Source organism: Cupressus sempervirens, chromosome 10 (assembly GCF_028749045.1).
Source record: "Cupressus sempervirens isolate cs-2001-9-10 chromosome 10, ASM2874904v1, whole genome shotgun sequence".
Taxonomy (NCBI): Eukaryota; Viridiplantae; Streptophyta; class Pinopsida; order Cupressales; family Cupressaceae; genus Cupressus; species Cupressus sempervirens.
In genome coordinates this window covers 905,089,691-905,109,356 of record NC_143127.1, presented here as the reverse complement: position 1 = coordinate 905,109,356, position 19,666 = coordinate 905,089,691, and the positions used below count along the sequence as shown (strand labels likewise).

Below are 19,666 nucleotides of genomic sequence, written 5' to 3'. Positions count from 1 at the left end.
AATGTTAACCAGGTGTTGTATGTTGTGAGAGTACTATTGGAAAAATGAGTTAGCAATATCATTGAACATTTTGATACCTGTAGGCAAGTGTGAAAGCCACTCCATAGCTTGACCACCTAGACTTCTTTGGAATAGATGCATGAGATATGTTTGATTATGCATAAATTCCATAGATAAGGCCCCGAGTTCTTGCAAATGATCTTGGGGATCGATAGTTCCAAAGTATTTATCATACTTACATAACTCAACTCCTCTTGAAAAAGGAGGCATGTCTATACTCTTGTCAAATGGGAATGGACAAAGAGCATCTAAGGTGTATGTTTTTGTAGGTTTGTCTTTATCACACATCATTTGGGCTAGTTGCTCTTGCATGAGTTTCAATTGTTTTTGCAATTTGGAAGTTTCAATTTTGCATTCAACCGTAATGATAGTTTCAACCTTAAAGTGATGAGGTAGCTTAGCTCCCAATTGGGCAAGTTTGAGAAAGTATTTCTCTTTCTCTTCGTTAAGTAGGATTTCCATGACCTTTTGGAAGTTTTTTTCCTTACAACTTTTTTCAATGTGTTCAAGGAGTATTTCTACCTCTTCCTCATTCTCACAAGTAAAAGGAAGTTCCTTATGTTTTTCATTCCTAGGTTGTTCTTAGTCTCTACTATGTTCACCATGTTTAGGTTCATGATCAACCATTGTAGGAATGTGAATAGTTTCAATATGTTATGATTGGAAAGGTCCTCTAAATAAGAATTCAGCTATGTTTTTTGGAGATGTAGGACTTTTTCTAGTTTCAAGATCCTCTTGATACAAGGGGTTCCTAGTTTGTTGTAAGTTTATAGAGAACATTCACTGAACATGAGCTGATTTGATAGGTGAAGGAGTTCGTGAAGACCCCTCACTAGATGAACTAGACATAGACTTTGTATAAACTAGAAAGCAACCTCTACCATAATTACAAACCCTAGCTCTACCTTGTCTAAGCCTAAGGGGATAAAATACTTTTCCACTTATTGTTGCCATAGTCATAGACAAGGACAAGAAGCAAAAACCTTGACGAGGACCACACTAGAATGTAGTCTCAAAAAAGAAAGATAAGTGTGCTATATACTAAGGTATAGGTAGTCTGAGTAAGGGCTAGAACAATCAAAGATTATGACTATCATGACACAGAGTATAACAAGTACTGAAGGACAAGAACAAGATAACTGAGAGATGAGACTAGTTTAAGTGTAGGTCACAAGTCATTAGCTAAGCAAGATGCTACTATTTGAGACTATTTACAGACCAAAAAGAGGTAACAAGTTGCAAGTACAGGCTAGACTTAGAGAACAGATAGTGCTAACAGATAGTTTTGACAATTTTAAGGCAAGATCCTGCGTGAAGATTCCTAGGGAGTCATGTGAGAAAGAACAAAGAATTAGGTGAAGACTTAGAACAATAAATTTGGACCAATTTTCTTGTGCAAAGAATTGTACAAAGCCATGAGAGGATGTGTTAAATTGACAAGAAATAGGATTTTGACCAAAAAGGACAAGGTTGCAAAATATCACACAGAGATTTTCACAGGACTACACAAAGACTTAGATAGGGTCACGCAAAAAAATGCTAACTCAAAAGGCACTCATAAAAAATTTCATAAAATTGGGTACAAAAATAGGGAATAGACTGATAATTGAGACTAAATTTTGAAGAGACTTTGAAGGTTTTAATTTGTTTTGGAAAAATTATTGGTTGTTTTGATAGATTTCAAATAGATAGCAAGGTTGGTTTTCAAGTTGTTAAACAAAATTTTGGTTTTGAACAAGACAAGTTTGCTTTCAGATAGACACATGAATCAAGTAGTAGTTGAATACAATCCAATCAAGGATAAAGCAACTCAAAGGGATGGGGGAGTATTGACTTTTAGTTTGTTTTGATGGGTTTGGAAAAGTTTAAATTATCAATAAAGAACATGCTTTATTCCTCCCACAACTTATGTGCATGCATTCACCTCACACAACCATGTTACCCCACTAGAGGGCACCCACGTTTTTGGTGTATTCCAAGGGCTTAATAACATATATGCTAGATGAACACCCTTGTGGTAGAGGTCAAGCATGTATACCACCTTCCAATGCCCAAGTACATGCTTATGGTGAGCTCTATAGGAGAGATTCTTCCCCCTCCTTGCACAAAGATTACATCCCCTTTCGGAGGTGAATCGGGTAGCAACTAACTAAAAGGTTTTTACTTGGCTTCCATTCACATTAACCCCCTATGGATTTGCAAGTGAAGTTGAGGCCAAAAATCCACACCAACATCTATAAGTGCACATACTTGACTAGCAAGATTGGGGCTAATGCCAGCCAGTACAGGATATAAAGCCTCTTCTTGATATACAATATTAGAATGAAAAAGAGGAAATTAATATGCTGTTGGAGTCTTTCACTCTACAAAGCTTCTTTATTATAGTGAGTTTGAATATACAGAAAAAGGAGTGTGCTCACTTGGGTCATTCCCCAAGGTTGGATTGCTCCAGCAAGCCCTCTAAGGGTTGAGTTAGACTAGTGGTTCAAATCTAAGGGTTTGAGTTTTTGATTTCTCTCAAGGTGAAAGAGCATACTCCTCTACCTTTTCACCTCACCCAAACACGCAATTCATGTTAATCACCCAATTAGCTTAATCAATCTAGACTTATCCTTTCTCAAGATTTTGATTCCCTAAAAGGAAATCATCATCCCTTCATAGAAGATGACTTCTACTAGAGAACCACTAACTTGCTTGCCTCCCTTGGATGCCATCTTTTAGAGGCTTCTAGGTCTTTGATTTACCCTTGGTCATGACTTCCAAGTGGTAAAGAGCATACTCCCCTATTCCCCTATCTTGCACCCTACAAAGTTCACAAGCCTTAATTATACTATGTGTGGAAGGCAAGATAAAGACATGATGTTTAAACTGGGTTTGAAATTGGTCTTCGACATTCTTATCTTTGGCAATCATCCTACAATCACACAATCAGTACATGTTTGAAATGTTTAGATAAGGTTTCTTCGTGAAAACATCCTGCAAACAATTGTTATGTTGTAGAAAATAAAAAATATGAAAGAAAATGCTTCAGAGAAAACTATTATCCAAATGTAATGATAAAAACAAAATTTTGGAAAATTGTATTTGCAATGTACTGTTGCAAAATTTTGAACAAAATCTTGCATAGGTCTATGCAAGAAAATGAGGTGCCATGCAAGAAACCATGCAATTAGGCACTTTTTTGCATGAGGAAGTGCAAATAAATCATCAAATCTTTAAATGAAAATGAGATTTCTCACATAAAAATCTAGAAATCTGTACAAACAAATGTGATAGAATCAATTAAAATGCAGAAAATAGAGAAAATGAGGCCAGCAAATTTAATTTTCAAGCCCCACAGTAGGTGCTAGAAATATATATGTGAATTGTGGGCCTCAAATTCTCACACACACTTCAACATGATCTTTACTTGAGAGATCATCCCAAAATGAACATTGAATTGTTCATCCAAGAAATCTAATAGAGTGACCTATTACCTTCTAACTGGAAGGATTTTGCCTTTGCTCTCAGATCGAGAAGTGGGCAACTGGAAATTTTAGTACAAAGGATTTATGAAGCTAAATGATAGTGAAATTAATCTAGATGAAAGATGAAATTAATTTAATAATAGATAAATCTATTTAAACTATATGATTGCATATTAATCTATATGATATTAATGCTAAGCAAGAAAAGCTATGAGAATATTAAGCAAATGAGTAATTAATTTGACAGTAATTTGATGCAATTCAATTCCAACCTCTGTAATGAGGAATTAAAAGCCTCTTATATAGAATTCCCAAAATCAATCAACAGCTAAGATCAACTCAGATCAATGGTTATGATTCAAGCTGAGATTTAGCTAGGATGGAAGATTCCCAATGTAGGTGAGGTTAACTAACTTAGATCCTGAGTGTAGTGAAAAGCTAACTGAAATTCACCTAAGTGTGAGAATAAGTGGATTAAGTCAATTCAAATTTGAGAGATAGATCATTGGGAATTCCCATTCCTAAACTGAAGAGAAGGATTTAGAAGGTTATTTAATTTAATAAAATGAGATATGACCTCATAAATGCATATTTCAATGAATAATTATAATGAATAATTAAAATGAAGATATTATTAAATTAAATACATTGAATTCCTTATTACATTAGCTTTAAGAGATAATTAAATTAAATTAAAGTATAAACACTTTACATCAAATCAAATTTTATCAATAGGTTTAATGTAGCTAATTTAAGTTGATACTTTTAGGAATTAAATAAATAGTGTGAGCAGATTAGGGTTTTCTACATCTGGCAATTAAGTCAAGAAGTGAGAATCATAATGAGAATTGCCTAATGAAATAGGACTTTAGGGTTGATCAAAATAGACTAGAATTGGTTGTCATGGTAATGTGCCAATTTTAGGGTATTACACACTTATGATTGACTAGAAGAAGTATAGATCCATGATTGGAAGTTTGTGATATCTGACTTACACAAGACTAGATATAAAAAAATTAGTTGGTATAGTAGCAATATTTCCAACTGAGCCTAAGGAATCACTCTATCCAACAATAAAGAGGACATCTAGATATTTGAAGGGTACACCTAATTTTGGGTTATGATATGATAAATCAAATGAATTTAATCTATGTGCATATACTAATGGGGACTGGACATGTAGTATGGATGAAAAAAGAGTACAAGTGGTGGGGCATTTTTCCTTGGAGGAAGATTGGTTTCTTGGCTAAGAAAGAAATAATATTCTATTTCACAGAGTACAATAGAAGAAGAGTATGTAGCAACAACGAATAATTGCAATTACATCATGTGGATGAAATAGATGTTGAAGGATATTGGGATAGATTTTTAAGAACTTGTTATCATACATTTTGATAACATAAGTACAATGAGTATGTCTAATAATTTTGTGTTATATTCTAAGAAGAAAAAGCACATATCTATTAGGTAACATTTCTTGAGAGATAAAATTGTAGAGAAAAGGATTAGATTGGAGTATATTAATACAAAGGAGTGGATTAAAAATATTTTTATGAAGCCTTTTACTATGGATACCTTTGAGTATTTATGAGGTATGCTTGGGGTTATGCCTCTACCTACTTTAGAGTAGAATGTAGAGATTACACTAGTTTAGTGGTATAAATAATTATTGTTTGTCTAGACTGAATGTTGATGCTTCCTCTATGGGGGAGTATCTGTGGTTTAGTAGAGTCATGAAGGACTCTTGGTAGTTGGTATTGAACAATGTCTTTGGAAACTTGAGTTGGTTGAATAATTTAAGTAGTTGATTGACATAATGATGCCTTTTTCATTGATGTCAATGGGGGGAGAGTGCTTTAAACACATCTCTTGAATATTGAGAGATAATGCATGGAAGGATATGCATATAGAATGGGGGAGAAGTAGCACATGGAACATCTCCTATAAAAAAGGAAGGCTAATGTAGAAGAAGTGAATGCATATGAGAGAATCTCCTATGAATGGAGGATATTTATGAAGAAAAGATAGATTGATGTCAATGGAGAAAAGATTGAGAAGCTTATTAATGGTGGAGCAATAGTTGTTCTTGAGAGTTCTGTATTTGATTGATGAAGATGATTTGAAAAGATGAGAGCAACAACAATAATAGAGTTGGATTTGGTATTCGTGGAACTTAGATATTTTTCATCTATGTTACCATCAATGCCAAAGGGGAAGATTGCTAGCATGAATGCTGATGATATTCCTATGGGGGAGTATTCTAGCATCTCTTGAGTAGTGGAGAGATAGTAAGCATGACTGTGTGTTGCATTCATGACTATATTTGTCATTGATGTCAACATACTATGAATATTAGTAGAGTAGAAAATAGATAATGAGGTCATATAGATTGAGTATTGAGGATAAGGTAAAGCACAGTTGAGGACATGTTCTACAATATGTCTTGATGAACTAGTTAAGTGTGCATGCATAAAGTTGAATACATGTGAGAGTTATTTGTGATTTATAGAAGATAGTTTGTAGATAGAGTACCTAAGAAGTGATTTTTGATGTTTGGATTATATCTCCTAATAGGGATAGAATCTGGATGAGAAAAGTTAGACAAAAACAAAGAACAACCTGATGATGATGTTAGCAAGTGTGTGAAGTCTGAGGTTGCACATATGAAAAGTTATAATTACTATGAGCCGACAGTATTAAATAATTATTAAAAGATGTAATGTATTATATTATCTTATTGTGGTCCTATTGTAATTAATTGGGAAAGCCTCAAGGATGATTCAATGAATTGTTTTAAGGACATGGTATAAAGGAATCCTTATGATCAAGCATGAAATGAAGTGGAATTGTATGAGTTGAAAGAAAATTATATTAGATTTATGAAGATTGATAAATGCAAATAAGAGATCAAAGGGATCATTGTGATGCAAAGTTAGGTCTGAGAAGTGTTTTGGTGCAGTAGAGGCACAATAAGATGATATACTAGTATTGAGTTGCCGAGATTAGTTTCATTTCTATTATTCTAAAAGAAATAATATAGAGGCCATTTGGATAGTGAGTTTAGTGGTCTTTCCCCTAAAGTTGCTTGGACAGTGGGTCCATCTACCTTATACAACTCTTAACAAGGTTGGCACAACTCCTAATAGGGTTGGAATCTCCTCACAGGGATTCAAAGTTTCCTAACAAACTGGTATGTACTAAATACATTTCATTGGCTCCTAACAAAATCCATCCTATTACAAGGAACATTTATATTAGTAGGTCATTTTTTGGGTACGATCTATAATACCCCAAAATTGGCACATTTCCATATTAACCAACTTTGGTTTATTCAACTATTCCTAAGTCCTATTTTACTAGGCAATTCTAATTATAATAATTGCTACTTGACCTAGGTATCAAATGCAAAAAACCATAAAATGCATTAATCATATTATTTATTTAATTCCTAAATATTGAATCAAATTAGCTACACAAACCTATTGATTTAATTTAATCTAATTATAAGTGTTCTACTTTAATTAAATTAAAATAACCTCTTTAGCTAATATAAAAAGGAATTAAATACATCTAATTTAATAAGATATCTCCTCTTTTTTAATTATTGAATTTAATTATTCAATTAGTTAAAGTTATCCATTTATGAGGTCACATTCTATTTTATTAAATTAAATATTCACTCAAAAAAAGGAACCAGTCAGCTCCTTTTATCACTCAAAAGGTAGTTAGTTAGCTCCTTTTATCACTCAAAGGCACTTAGTTAACTCCTTTTATCACTCAAAAAGGACTCAGTGAACTCCTTTTATCACTCAAAAAGGACTCAGTTAACTCCTTTTATCACTCAAAGGCAACTAGTTAACTCCCTTTTCATGAGTAAGTTACCTTTATGACTGGCTCTCCTCTTCAATCTTGACCATCCATTTCGGTTAATCTTGACTGTTGATCACCTCTTGGATTCTATAAAAGAAGCTCTCCATTCCTCATTATAGAGGATGAATTTTGGAATTTGTGTCAAATTTATGCTGAAATTCTTACTCACTTTGCTCACATTTGCATAACTTTATTTCTTTCATTGTAATATCATTTAGATTTTAAATATTCATCCATTTAGCATACTACGCTTCTTCATTTCTTAGATTAATAATTGCATCTCTCATCTACATTAATTGCACTTTCATTTAGCTACATAAATCCTTCATTCTAGAGGTCTGGTTGCCTGCTTCTCATTCTGAGAGCAAAGGCATAATCCTTCTAGTTAGAAGGCAACATGTCGCTTTGTTAGACTTTTTGAATAAACAATACAATGTTTGTTTCAAGATGGTCTCATAGGTAATGACCATGTTGAAGTGTATGTGAGGATCAGAGGCCCCCAATTTTGCATATACATTTTTGGCACCCACCATGGGGCATGACAAATCAAAATTTCTAGCCTCGTTTATTCTATTTTTTGCAGTTTTTATGATTCTATTTTCCATATTTTCATAGTTGTCCTTGTTGTTTTCTAGATTTTCACATGAGAAATCTCATTTTCACACGAGGAACTGAGGATTTTGCCTCTGTTATTGCAAAAAATTGCATAAATGCACATTTCCTCACACAGTGCATGTCATTTTCTTGTGCAGGCCTGTGCGTGATGTTGCGCAAAATCTTGCAACAACATATGTAAATACAGTATTCAGAATTTAGAATTTAGAATTTAGATTTATCATTATGCATTTGACTAATGGTGTTTTCTAAAGCATTTTTATTTCTATTTTTTTTTTCTGTAGCTTAATAGTGGTTTGTAGGACATTTTGAAAAATTTATTATTAAAAAAAGAAGAAGAAGAAGAAGAGGAAGAAAGAGTATTTTTCAAATTTTGACTATTGACTTTTTCATAGGTTTTGGCTTTTTTAAAGCTATTTTATGGGTATCAAAAAGAACAAAAAAAAGTTAAATTTTATTTTCCCATAGTTAAGCTTCCATTTGACTAAGGGTGTTTTCTAAAGCATTTTGTTTCTAATTTTTGGTTTTCAACAGCTTAATAGTGGTTTGCAGGATGCTTGACGAAGATACTTTTTATCCAAACACTTCAAACATATACTAACTATGTGAATGTAGGATGCTTGTCAAAGATATGCATGATGAAGATTTGTTTCAAACTCACATAAACATTCTGTCTTCTTTTACTGCTTTTCACACATAGTATAAATAAGGCTTCTGAACTTCGTATGGTGCAAGACAGGGGAATAGGGGAGTATGCTCTTTACCACTTGGAGGTCATAACCAAGGGTAAATTAGAAACCTAGAAGCCTTTGAAAGATGACATCCGAGGGAGGCAAGAAAGTTAGTGGTTCTCCCAAATAAAGCCTTTAATGAAGAGATGATGATTTCCTTTTAGGAGATCAAAGTCTTGGAATAGGACAAGGTGGGATCGATTAAGCTAATTCGGTGATTAACATGTCTTTCATGTTTGGGTGAGGAAACAAGGTAGAGGAGTGTGCTCTTTTCCCTTAAGGGAAATAAGAAACTTTGACCCTTAGATCTGAACCACCAGTCTAAGTCAGTCCTTTAGAGGGCTTGTTGGAGTGATCCAACCTTCAGGAACAACCCAACTGAGTACACTCCTTTTGCCAGAGATTCCACCTCACTATAATAAAGAAGCTTTGTTGAGTGAAAGACTCCAAAGCCATATTAATTTCCTCTTCTTAATTCTAATATCACATATCAAGAAGAGACTCTATAAACTGCATTGGTCATCATTGGCCCCAATCTTGCTAGTCAAGAGTGTGCACTTACAGATACTAGTGTGGGTTACTGGCCACAACTTTTCTTGTGAAGCCATTGGGGATTAGTATGAATAGAAGCCAAGTAAAAACCTCTTAGTTAGTTGCTACTCGGTCCACCTTCGAAAGGAGGCATAATCTTTATGCAAGGAGGGGGAAGAATCTCTCCTGTAGAACTCACCATAGGCATGCAATCGGGTGTTGGAAGGTGGTATATGTGCTTGACACCTACCACAAGGGTGTTCATTCAACATATATGTTATTGAGCTCTTTGAATACACCAAAAACATAGGTGCCCTCTAGGGGGTGACACGACTATGTGAGGTGTGTGCATGCACATAAGTTATGGGACAAAGGTTTTGCCTTCTCTACCAATTTTCTATTTTAGAGATAAAAGTGTGTTTGTTATTGAGTCTTTAAACATTGTCCAAACCTATCAAAAAAACTAAAACATCAAGACTCCTCCACCCCTATGAGTTTCTTTTTCCTTGGTTGGGTTGTTTGAAACTTCTGCTTGCTTCATGTATTTATCTGAAAACCAATTGTCTTGTTCAAAACAACCAAAATACTATCCACACTAGTACATTTGATGCCATTTTTAGACCCAAATTTTTGACCATCTATTAAAGTGGGGTCAACTTGGTTGGAATAGGCAAGGAAAAATATCTTTTTAAAAAAATCCATGCCCGTGTTGGTCAAAATTTTGACCAACATGTATTTCACCCTAAGTGTTGGTCAAAATTTTGACCAACACGGGCTTTATCATGTTAAAATAATTTTTTTTATATTTGGTGCCCTATTTCATTGTTAGTCCAAGGTTCAACCAGTGAATACTAAGGCACATCAGAGAAGGCAAGCTTGAACCCTGAAGTATGGTTATTGTGACGACTTGGGACTTCGGAGTTCTCCTATCTTGGGATCTCTCCATTTTTAAAAGGTCACATGCCAAGCAGCTCTTCTACTAGCGTACTTTCTTACAACCCTCTCCACCCCCCAAATTCCAAAATCTTGTTGAACATTTCGTGATGGCTTACAACTATTTTCCTTTGTCACTGAAGGTTTTTGGGGGACAGTTATACAAAAAGTCCAAAGATTACTCGGAATGCCAATTAGCTAAAGTTAGAAGAATATGGTTAGGTGAAATCAAACAAAGGCTACTAGTTACCTATGATGCAATGGATGTGGAGGAAAATGAGACATTCTTAGATGTAGCTTGTTTTCTCATTGGAGAAGAGAAAAATAAGGCAATAGCGGTGTGCAATGGATTGGGTTGGAATGGTCTACATGGATTAGAATGGAAGAATAGGCAGGCACAAATACAAACACACCACTTTTAGGGAAAATGGAAATGCATCTCTTCTACGAGGAAGTGAGGGCATCTGTGCTTCCTTAGCTAGTTCTAATAATTAGAAATCTAGATCCATCAACAATGGAAAATCTTATATTAAGTAAGTGTCAAATTTGGATTGAAAAGCACATATTAAATACATTGTATCTTATTGTCTTGTTTAAGCAAAAGAAGCCAAAAAATCATCTTAGACAAAATAATAACACAACTAGCAATCATTGTATCAATAGCTTATATCCATACTCTCTAGGTAGGAAACTACAAACCTACTCAAAGCCTTAAGTCGGGGAGTTTCACTCAAACCAATGCCATGTTATGCTACATAAGAAAGTTGGGCAGTAGAGAAGATTAGCAAAGATGTATCACAAAAAGCCATCCTAGTGACTACTTCTAACTCACATTAGTAGCAACATAGAACATGTAAATAGGATGTCGATGATACAAATCCCAAACATTCTACATTCACATGTGTGTCACATTTCTTGATGCCCAAAGTTTTCTCCTTTCCTTATTTCCACACAATTCCAATAATCACTCAATATCTCCTAATCCAATCCACCAACTAGACCACCCTACACCAGCAAGGAAAGCTCAACTGAAATACCTACAATTTCATAATTGAAGGATAGTAAAAATGATTTTCCAACCTAAAATTAAAAAGGAGTCAAGCTTACAAAAGAGAAAGCACTGATTTTTCATTCATGAGATAGAGATTCTAAGATGAAGATGTCATCCTCTTGATGCCTACAAGAAACTTTATGGCCCTATTTTTCCTTAGAACAATGAGACTTTTCCAAGAGGACCCGTGGTTTGCAAACAAACCTGGCTATTTTCAAAAAGATGGACCCTATAATTTAAACCCATGAATACTCATCCAAGAATATTCTTGGCTTGGTTCCACTAGAGGGAACTAAATATGGGAAGAATCGTCTATAAGGACAATTGATAACTCTATAGGGGAACCCATGGAAGATTTGAAGTTGAGGTTCTGACCCAGTATCCTCCTCTAAAAAAGACTATGGATAAAATATTGTTCTAGAAAAAACCCTCCCAAAAATAATATTATAGAATTGAAGATTATTCGATGCAAACACCTAGTTAACCATCAAAATATAATCTTCAAATGTAAGATATGTCACCTCGAACATATTAAAAGAGCTAGTAAACTGGTGAAAATAAGAAAACATAATTACAAATCCCACATATAGCATAGACAAATTAGGGAAATAACAAAAAAAAGGAGATGAGTTTGACATTTCCCCTGGAGTTTTTTCTTAAAGTGGTAGGGCATAAATCTACAAATGTAAGGTCCAACTTCTCATTCCAACCCCTTAAACTACCAAGTACTATGGATCTGGGATTCACCCATTCCTCTCCATGATTGTCAAACCCTCAATCATGTTATTAGATGCCACCCCTATCTAAAAAGTAGTGTTATCAAAGAAAATCAACAACATGTATATGAGCTTGGTTATCAAAATAGCTGCTGCAAGCAAACAAAAAATAAGCAACCAATAGAAGGATACAAAAATAGATACAACCAATCACCAAGACAAAAATTAAATAAACATTTTATCAAATTCAAAAGTGCCATATCCTAGCTGATCTTGTGTTATAACTTATCATCATGGAGGATATATATACCTGAATAGGTTTAGTAAGGAATCTCTGGCACACCTAAAAGGATCCAATGTTCTAATACTAACCACATCAAACAAACTTAGATATACAAATGTTTTGAGTTGATGCCCATGATATGTTTCAACAATTACAAGGCTCTGGTCAATTAGCACATGAATAGTCAAGTTCATGAATTTAGAATGAACAAGAATCATAACTTAAGGAAAGATATCTTAATCACTGCATTTTACTGTAAGCATGATTACTAAAACTTGGGATGCCAAATGATTGAACAGTTCACCTATTTTATCTATTTTTATCATGTTAAATCAGAATCTAAATGTAAATAGAGATTTATAAGATTGAATATGGAGTTTATAATCACAAATCATATAACTTATATGCCTATGTAAATACATAAAATGCTCCCCAAAATGGAATAGCTAGAGTATCTCCTAAAATAGAGCCAAAACTAGGAATAGAAAACCAAATGGAACCATGCCATGGAATAATAGAATTGATATAAATTTAGTCCAAATGAAAACAAAAATTGAATCTGTAAAGAGTGCATGCCTATAGGAAATTCCAATGAATGTGAGCATTGGTAAACAAAACCCACAAGAAAGACGCTGCCTACCATTGCTAAAATGAGAAATGTTGCCTGGTTTTTGAACATTGATGTAGATTTTACAAGTATATAATAATAAAGGATATCAATATGGTTCCTAAATAGATCTAGCAGTTCATCCATTACCAAGCCCTTTGGTAAGCATTGTATCAATTCAAGAAATAGGTAGATCAAGGGTTATATCTTGATTTGTTGTGTAGTAAAATTTGAAAGACTATCAAAAAGTAGGTTATAATATTATGATAAAAGATAATTTTCAGAAATCCTCTTCATGAAAATAGAAGAGAATCCTACCTTAGATGCTTACCCTAAAATGAAAAGATGAAGCAAAAGAAAAAAAAAAGAGGGCAATAGTCAATAAATAAAAATTGTACTTTAAACAACCCTCTTTGTGGAATAGAAGAGAATCAAATCTCAGATAAGGAAGAAAGAATGAATGTAAGATAAGGATAATTCCACTGTTAGAATACCAATAAGCGGTTTCTCACTATTATATAACAAAAAATATTCTCTTGATTTTGGGGGTAGCATTTAAAATAACTTATAAATAAATTAATTAAAAATTTTATAAGTAATTTTAAATAAATATAATGTAACAAGTGAGAAAAAATTGATAATTTTAAAGTACTCAGTGTGATGTGTTAGACATGTAATAATTATTATGAGAATCATCATCTCATCCAACCATCATAATGCAAAGCTATTATCCCATTCAAATATCATAATAAGAATCAAGATTAATTATTTCATCAATCAAGGATTTATAAGTAAGAGCTTAGAATTGCCAGAAAAATTGTTGCATACATACTACATTAGCTGCATTGAGCAACAAGCTCAGAAAGGGAGTAATCATCCAATGAATCTCTGAAGAAAATGCTTCCAAGCCTCCCACAATAGGACCCCAACCACTCCCAAAACATGGTTCTCATTAATATATTATGGCTCCTCAGGTTGTACATGAGATCATGTTGCTAGGCTGTCTTTATACTTCATCTCTTGAAACAAATGAGATTCAAGGAATCATGAATAGCAAAAATCTTCCCCACTTTCTTGTTCCTCTAAAGAAAGTGGATAGAGCTATATGTCAGCCAATTCCTCTTGGAAACAAGAGAACTAGAAACCTACAAGAGGGAGCAAGTAGGAAGCAAGTGATAGGCCCAAATAGTTGCCTATAGATGACACTTTGCTAAAGTAAATCTATTTGTCTTTGCCATTAGTTTATAGCCATGAGGTATTGTGAATTTGGTCCACTCAACTCTTAACTTATTAAGCTTTCTCAAAATTTTAAGTTGTCTTCAAGACCTTCAAGAGGCCCTTCTTCACCTTTTGTCAACAATAAGAACAACTATACCTGTATTCCACACATATTGTTTTGGATTCACTACATGTGTGGATGTGTAAAAGATTTGTAATGTCCTTATTTTATAGTCTCTCCAATATCTTTGCAAACTCCAACTTTCTTGAAGAGCACAAGCCTTTTCGAGCCAGAATTCATATAGTAGCAGTAAATTCTAGAAATCAAAGAAAGTCCTGTGGTACTTTCTGTTCAATTTAGACATTGTTGAAAGCATCCCACATTTCTTGAAGAGGTATGTGAAATTAAGGTTATGTTGGTCTGGGCAGCATTCACAATTGGCCTAATTAAGTATTTTTCACAACTTGGAGGTTATGTAGAAATGATTATTTTTAATTATAGAGTGACTTCTTGTTTGAAAGCTACGTTGCCAAATCAACCTGAAAGCTAGTTGTTTCAAGGTTCATATGAGTAATGCCAAAATTAGGTATGGAGTGGAATCAAGCTTTGGTTCACTTGGGGTTCAATTTACATTCAAGGTTATCCTAAATGACTATGTAGCAATCTAAAAGCAAAACAATGTACCTTGAATTTTTGAAGGTACATTTATGTCACATTCAACACAAATTTGAATTTATCAATCACTGTGTAAAGGAATATAGTTGAACAAAGGGATGCAACTGTACTATCAAGAGGTATTCTTCAAGCTCAGATTCTCATGATTTGATTGATTTCAAAGGTGCCCACACTATTTATATTTGATCATTTCCTGGATTGGAGAAGTGTAGAATTCAACTTTTTTTTTGAGCTAGAGTTGAGCTGCTGCTTTTTTCTCGCCATTGACAATGAGGATGAGCATATGTGAGGAAAAATGTATGGGTTTAGATCTAAATAAGAATACAACAAGTGTTTCTAGGAGGGCTACATGCAATACCCATGGAGAGGAATCCCCTTATTTTGTTGGGTGGGATGAGTATAGAAAGAATACATACGATGAAAAGCTCAATCCTAAGGGAGTTATCCAGATGGGCCTCGCAGAGAACAGGGTAATGGAGATAGCCCAAATTGTTAAGTTGGTTTTTTCATATGATTGTTGTTTCTGGATTGAAGATTGCCAAAATTGTTATGTTGATTTTTTTTCTTATGACATAATTCATAATTTTAAGCAATGTTATTTGTAGATTGGACTGTGTACGAGTTGTAACCTTTAAGAAATGTTCCATAATATTATATAATCTTGCTTTTATGATTAGGTATGCTATATTTTCAATCAATGTAGACAGCCTTCCAGGGTATTCCTTAGACTATTTTTGTATTTTTTTTTGGTATATACGGAGAAATCAACATAGTTATATGTCAAATGCTTTGACTCCATATATTGCCTAAGATAGGAATCTAATGTGTACTTGCATGGTTGCAGTATTTTAAAGTGGTAAATTAACATTAATGGTTTCTACATTTGTATTGTAGTTATCATCTAATCTATTGGAAGAATGGTTGTCAAAGCACCCAAAAGCATTAATGGCATCGACTAAAAAGAGTTTATTCAAAGAATTGGCACTTTGTCAAGACTACCATGGGTTGGAAGCTTTTAGAAAGGTAACATAAGACTTTCTAATATGCTTCAAAAAAATTTGTTTCGGACTACTGATCATAATTTTCTTTCAAGGTTGTCAAATGCTAGGATGAATTCATAGTTTTTATTGTATTTTGAAATTTAAAATCCATCTTAAGAGGCTCGCTCTACTTATCATGATTTTCTTAGATGATTGTCATAGTAAAGTAAAAATTCACAACTTTGATTGAGATTTGGATTATACCATATAACTTGTTAGGTACACTATAATTATGATAGAGCAGGAAATATTTTAGGTCTATAAAAGCATCTATAAGGATTGTAACTTATTTCTTGAGCAATATGAATACTAATATTTTGTTTGGTATACATTTCTCGACGTAAATCCTAATATTGTTGAATGATATTCTCTTTTTTCTATTTTCTGACATATTGTGAAGTGTCTACCAATTTTATCTATATCTTGTTGAACGTTGTTCTCTTATTCTATTTTCTAACATATTTTCAAGAGTTTATTGAGCATTAGTTTCTTATGCCTATTTACATGATCCTTTATATTTTCACAACTAATTTGTACTGCACTTTTATGATTCTCTGGGCTTGTGAGCTTTTCTTCCCTTACAATATTAGAATTATTTCCTATAAGAATTTGTATTATTATTGCATGCTATGGCTAGTTTCATGGAGGTACTGAGAGGAAATAGAGTGAAATTTGAAGCAGAAAAGATAGTAAATATAGTTGGGGCAACTACAGCCATTGAGCTGTTAATGTTCTGCCTTGGTGATCCAGGAGATGTCTTCCTAGTGCCCACTCCATACTATGCAGGGTAAGCTATCTTTTCTTTTAACAAAAGACTTAGAAACATCTCTATTAATCAAGACACTTGAAACATCTCTATTAATCTATTTGTTAGAAGATAGGTTGTCCACGAATAGACTTATAAAGCCAATGTCTGATATCACTTGTTATAAGATAGGATTGTAATTTTACTATTTATTAACTTCTTAACATGTAATTTTACTATAAGATTAAAACTATTAATGCCCCATACAACCACTGGAAAAGACTATTATGTTAGTCCATTATCAACATCAATAAATTTTGTCTAATCCCGATCCTTAATGGATGTCATTTTCTATGTACAAAGATGAAATTTCTTTGCTGGGTATTTTCAATAGCCTTAGATTGGTATTTTTTCTGATAATTTCTTTTCACTTTAGATTTGACAGAGATCTAAGGTGGCAGATAGAGGTAGAAATTATGCCCATCCATTGTTACAGGTCTAATAACTTTGAGATCATCGAATCAACAGTGATATCAGCATACAAGAGAGCCAAAGATCTTAATAAGAAGGTGAAAGGAATTCTCATAAAAAATCCATGTAACCCTCTAGGCACAACATCAAGTGCTAAAACATTGAAGATGCTTTTTTTTCTCGAAAGATGAAAATACATCTAGTCTATGATGAGATATATTCAGGATCAATCTTCTCTTCTCCAAGGTTTATCCAATTATAGTCCTGACAATGTGTATATAGTCTACAGTTTATCTAAAGATTTGGGCCTTCCAGGCTTTAGGGTAGGGGCAGTTTACTCTTACAAAAAAAATTGTGGTCACAACAACTAGAAGAATGTCTAGTTTCTGCATGGTATCATCTCAAACCCAACATTTATTGGCTACTATGCTGTCAGATAAAGGGTTAGTTGATTATTATATTGCAGAGAACAAGAGAAGATTACAAGAGAGGTATAATGTGTTTGTCTCGGGGCTTGCTTGGTCTGGCATTAAGCACTTGGAAGGAAATGTAGGTCTTTTTTGTTGGGTTAACATGAGTCATTTACTTCCCTCAAAAGATATGGAGGGAGAAGTAAAGCTATGGAAAAAGATACTGTATGAAGCTAGGTTGAATGTATCACCTGGATCCTCATTCAAATGCATGGAACCTGGCTAGTTTAGAGTTTGCTTTGCTGATATGAATATATCCACCATGGAAGTTTCCTTGTAACAGATTAAAGACTTTGCAAGACAATATAAATCCTTGCACTAACATTACCTGATATTGAATTCTTACCTCCTTTTAACTACAAGGAGAATGGTTGTATTGTGTAATAGCCATATCAAATTATTACAAGAACCTGCTAAAGATATCTATCCTTGTCCCTAACTCTTACAAAGAGTACTACAGAAAGAAAGTGTACATTTTAGTATGTAACTCAAAGCATTCATTATGTTATACAATATTTGTATTGAAATATAATATTATAACTATTTATGTGGCAACTAGCACCAATTTTTGTACAATGTTTGTATTGAAATATAGTTTTACACTAGTCTATGCAGCAACAAAAACCATCCTCACAATGGCTCCTTACTAATTTACACAAAAATAGCATGATTTATTTGGATGCACACCTTAATTCCTTAGCCATATCTTGTTTGGCATCAGAACACAATTAAGTTTGAATGTAGACTGATCCATGTTAACATCCCTCATTATCACTAGAACTGCTGGAAGTGGTGTTCCCATGGTCAAGCTCCTTCAAAGTGATACCAACCAGCCCTCTTTGTGTATCTATAACATCCTCATCAATTTTTTCTATTGGAGTGGAGTCTCATCATTATTTTAGATAATGTATTTAGTGGATTATATAGCCTCTTGCACAAATTTGTCATTGTGATTGGCACCCAAGAGGAGATGAGTTAATGAAAATAAGAGGTGTAACAATGTAGGGAAAGCACTAACTTGACAACAAAGGTGAGTGGTGCACTTGAAGTAGCTGTGGTGATACCTGATGCTTTCAATTAAGGAAGCACATATGTATTTTAGCTGCCTATTATAAAACTTATTTGGATAAGCATAAAGAAAAGAGCTTACTATAAATTATTACATCAACATATCCTCGTCAATCCTTTGGTTTTTTGATCATGTTCTATACCTCAAATGCATTTGACATTTTTTTATTGATCTCATGAAACAATGTTTAATGTTTGCCAGAGAAACTGCATTGGGAAATAATTTGAATGGTTTGGTTAGGTGTTTTCTCAAAGCTTCTTTCAATTTACTATACAAGTTACTTGTTTAAGAGAAATTATGTCATATTTAGTTCTTTTCAACATATGTGAAACCTTGTATAGCTTTTTGGTGTACTTCATGTTATTCTTCAAATATTTTCTCTACTTTTTTGATGAATGATTGTTCTTTTAAGGCTTCTAATGAAAATAGTTTCGAATCATGCTATTTTGATGCTTGGGATAAGAAAATAATTGTTAACAATTAGAAATGTTGGAACTATTATTGTAGAATCTAGATAGATGTAAAGCTAAATGCTATGATATTGAACACTTAAAGTGATGATTAACTCTACTGGTGAATTAAATTTTTAATTTTCTATAGGTCTAGGCAGAAGTGCAATGATTGTGGTCATTCAGCCTCACAACACTTCTGCTGGTGGAACAAGGTATAATATCATTGGTTGCCCTTTTTCCTTATGTAGGGGAAAACAAGGATTCAGGTTTATATTTTTCCTTGCCTGGACTAGCATATTCCTACAAATTCCTCCCGTTTGAACATTTTATTTTATGTTATATTTCATGTTACAATTTGTTGCAAATCCAATAAAGAAATGTGGCTACACTCATGAAGGGCATAAAGCACTTATTTTTCTCAAGTACAATGTATTGAATAACATAGTTCTAAGGTGTAAAAAAATTGAACGGGCAACAGATCTTGCCCTTCCACCTAGAACAGTCTGTATTTCTTCACCTATGGCTTTAGATTGCTTTATTATAGTAGTCATATTTGTTATTTTTGTTTTCTTTAGAGGTGTTAGACAAGGTAGATTCTCATTATTTGCTATGTCACATTCTCTTCATTATAGGCATGCATTTGATGCAAGAGAACAAGATT

At 33.6% G+C, this 19,666-nt stretch overlaps 1 pseudogene; it reads left to right on the top strand.

Moving 5' to 3' along the window:
- Positions 1 to 15,027: 15,027 nt before the first annotated feature.
- On the top strand, positions 15,028 to 17,816 carry LOC149536929 (1-aminocyclopropane-1-carboxylate synthase 3-like; annotated as a pseudogene).
- Positions 17,817 to 19,666: the final 1,850 nt, after the last annotated feature.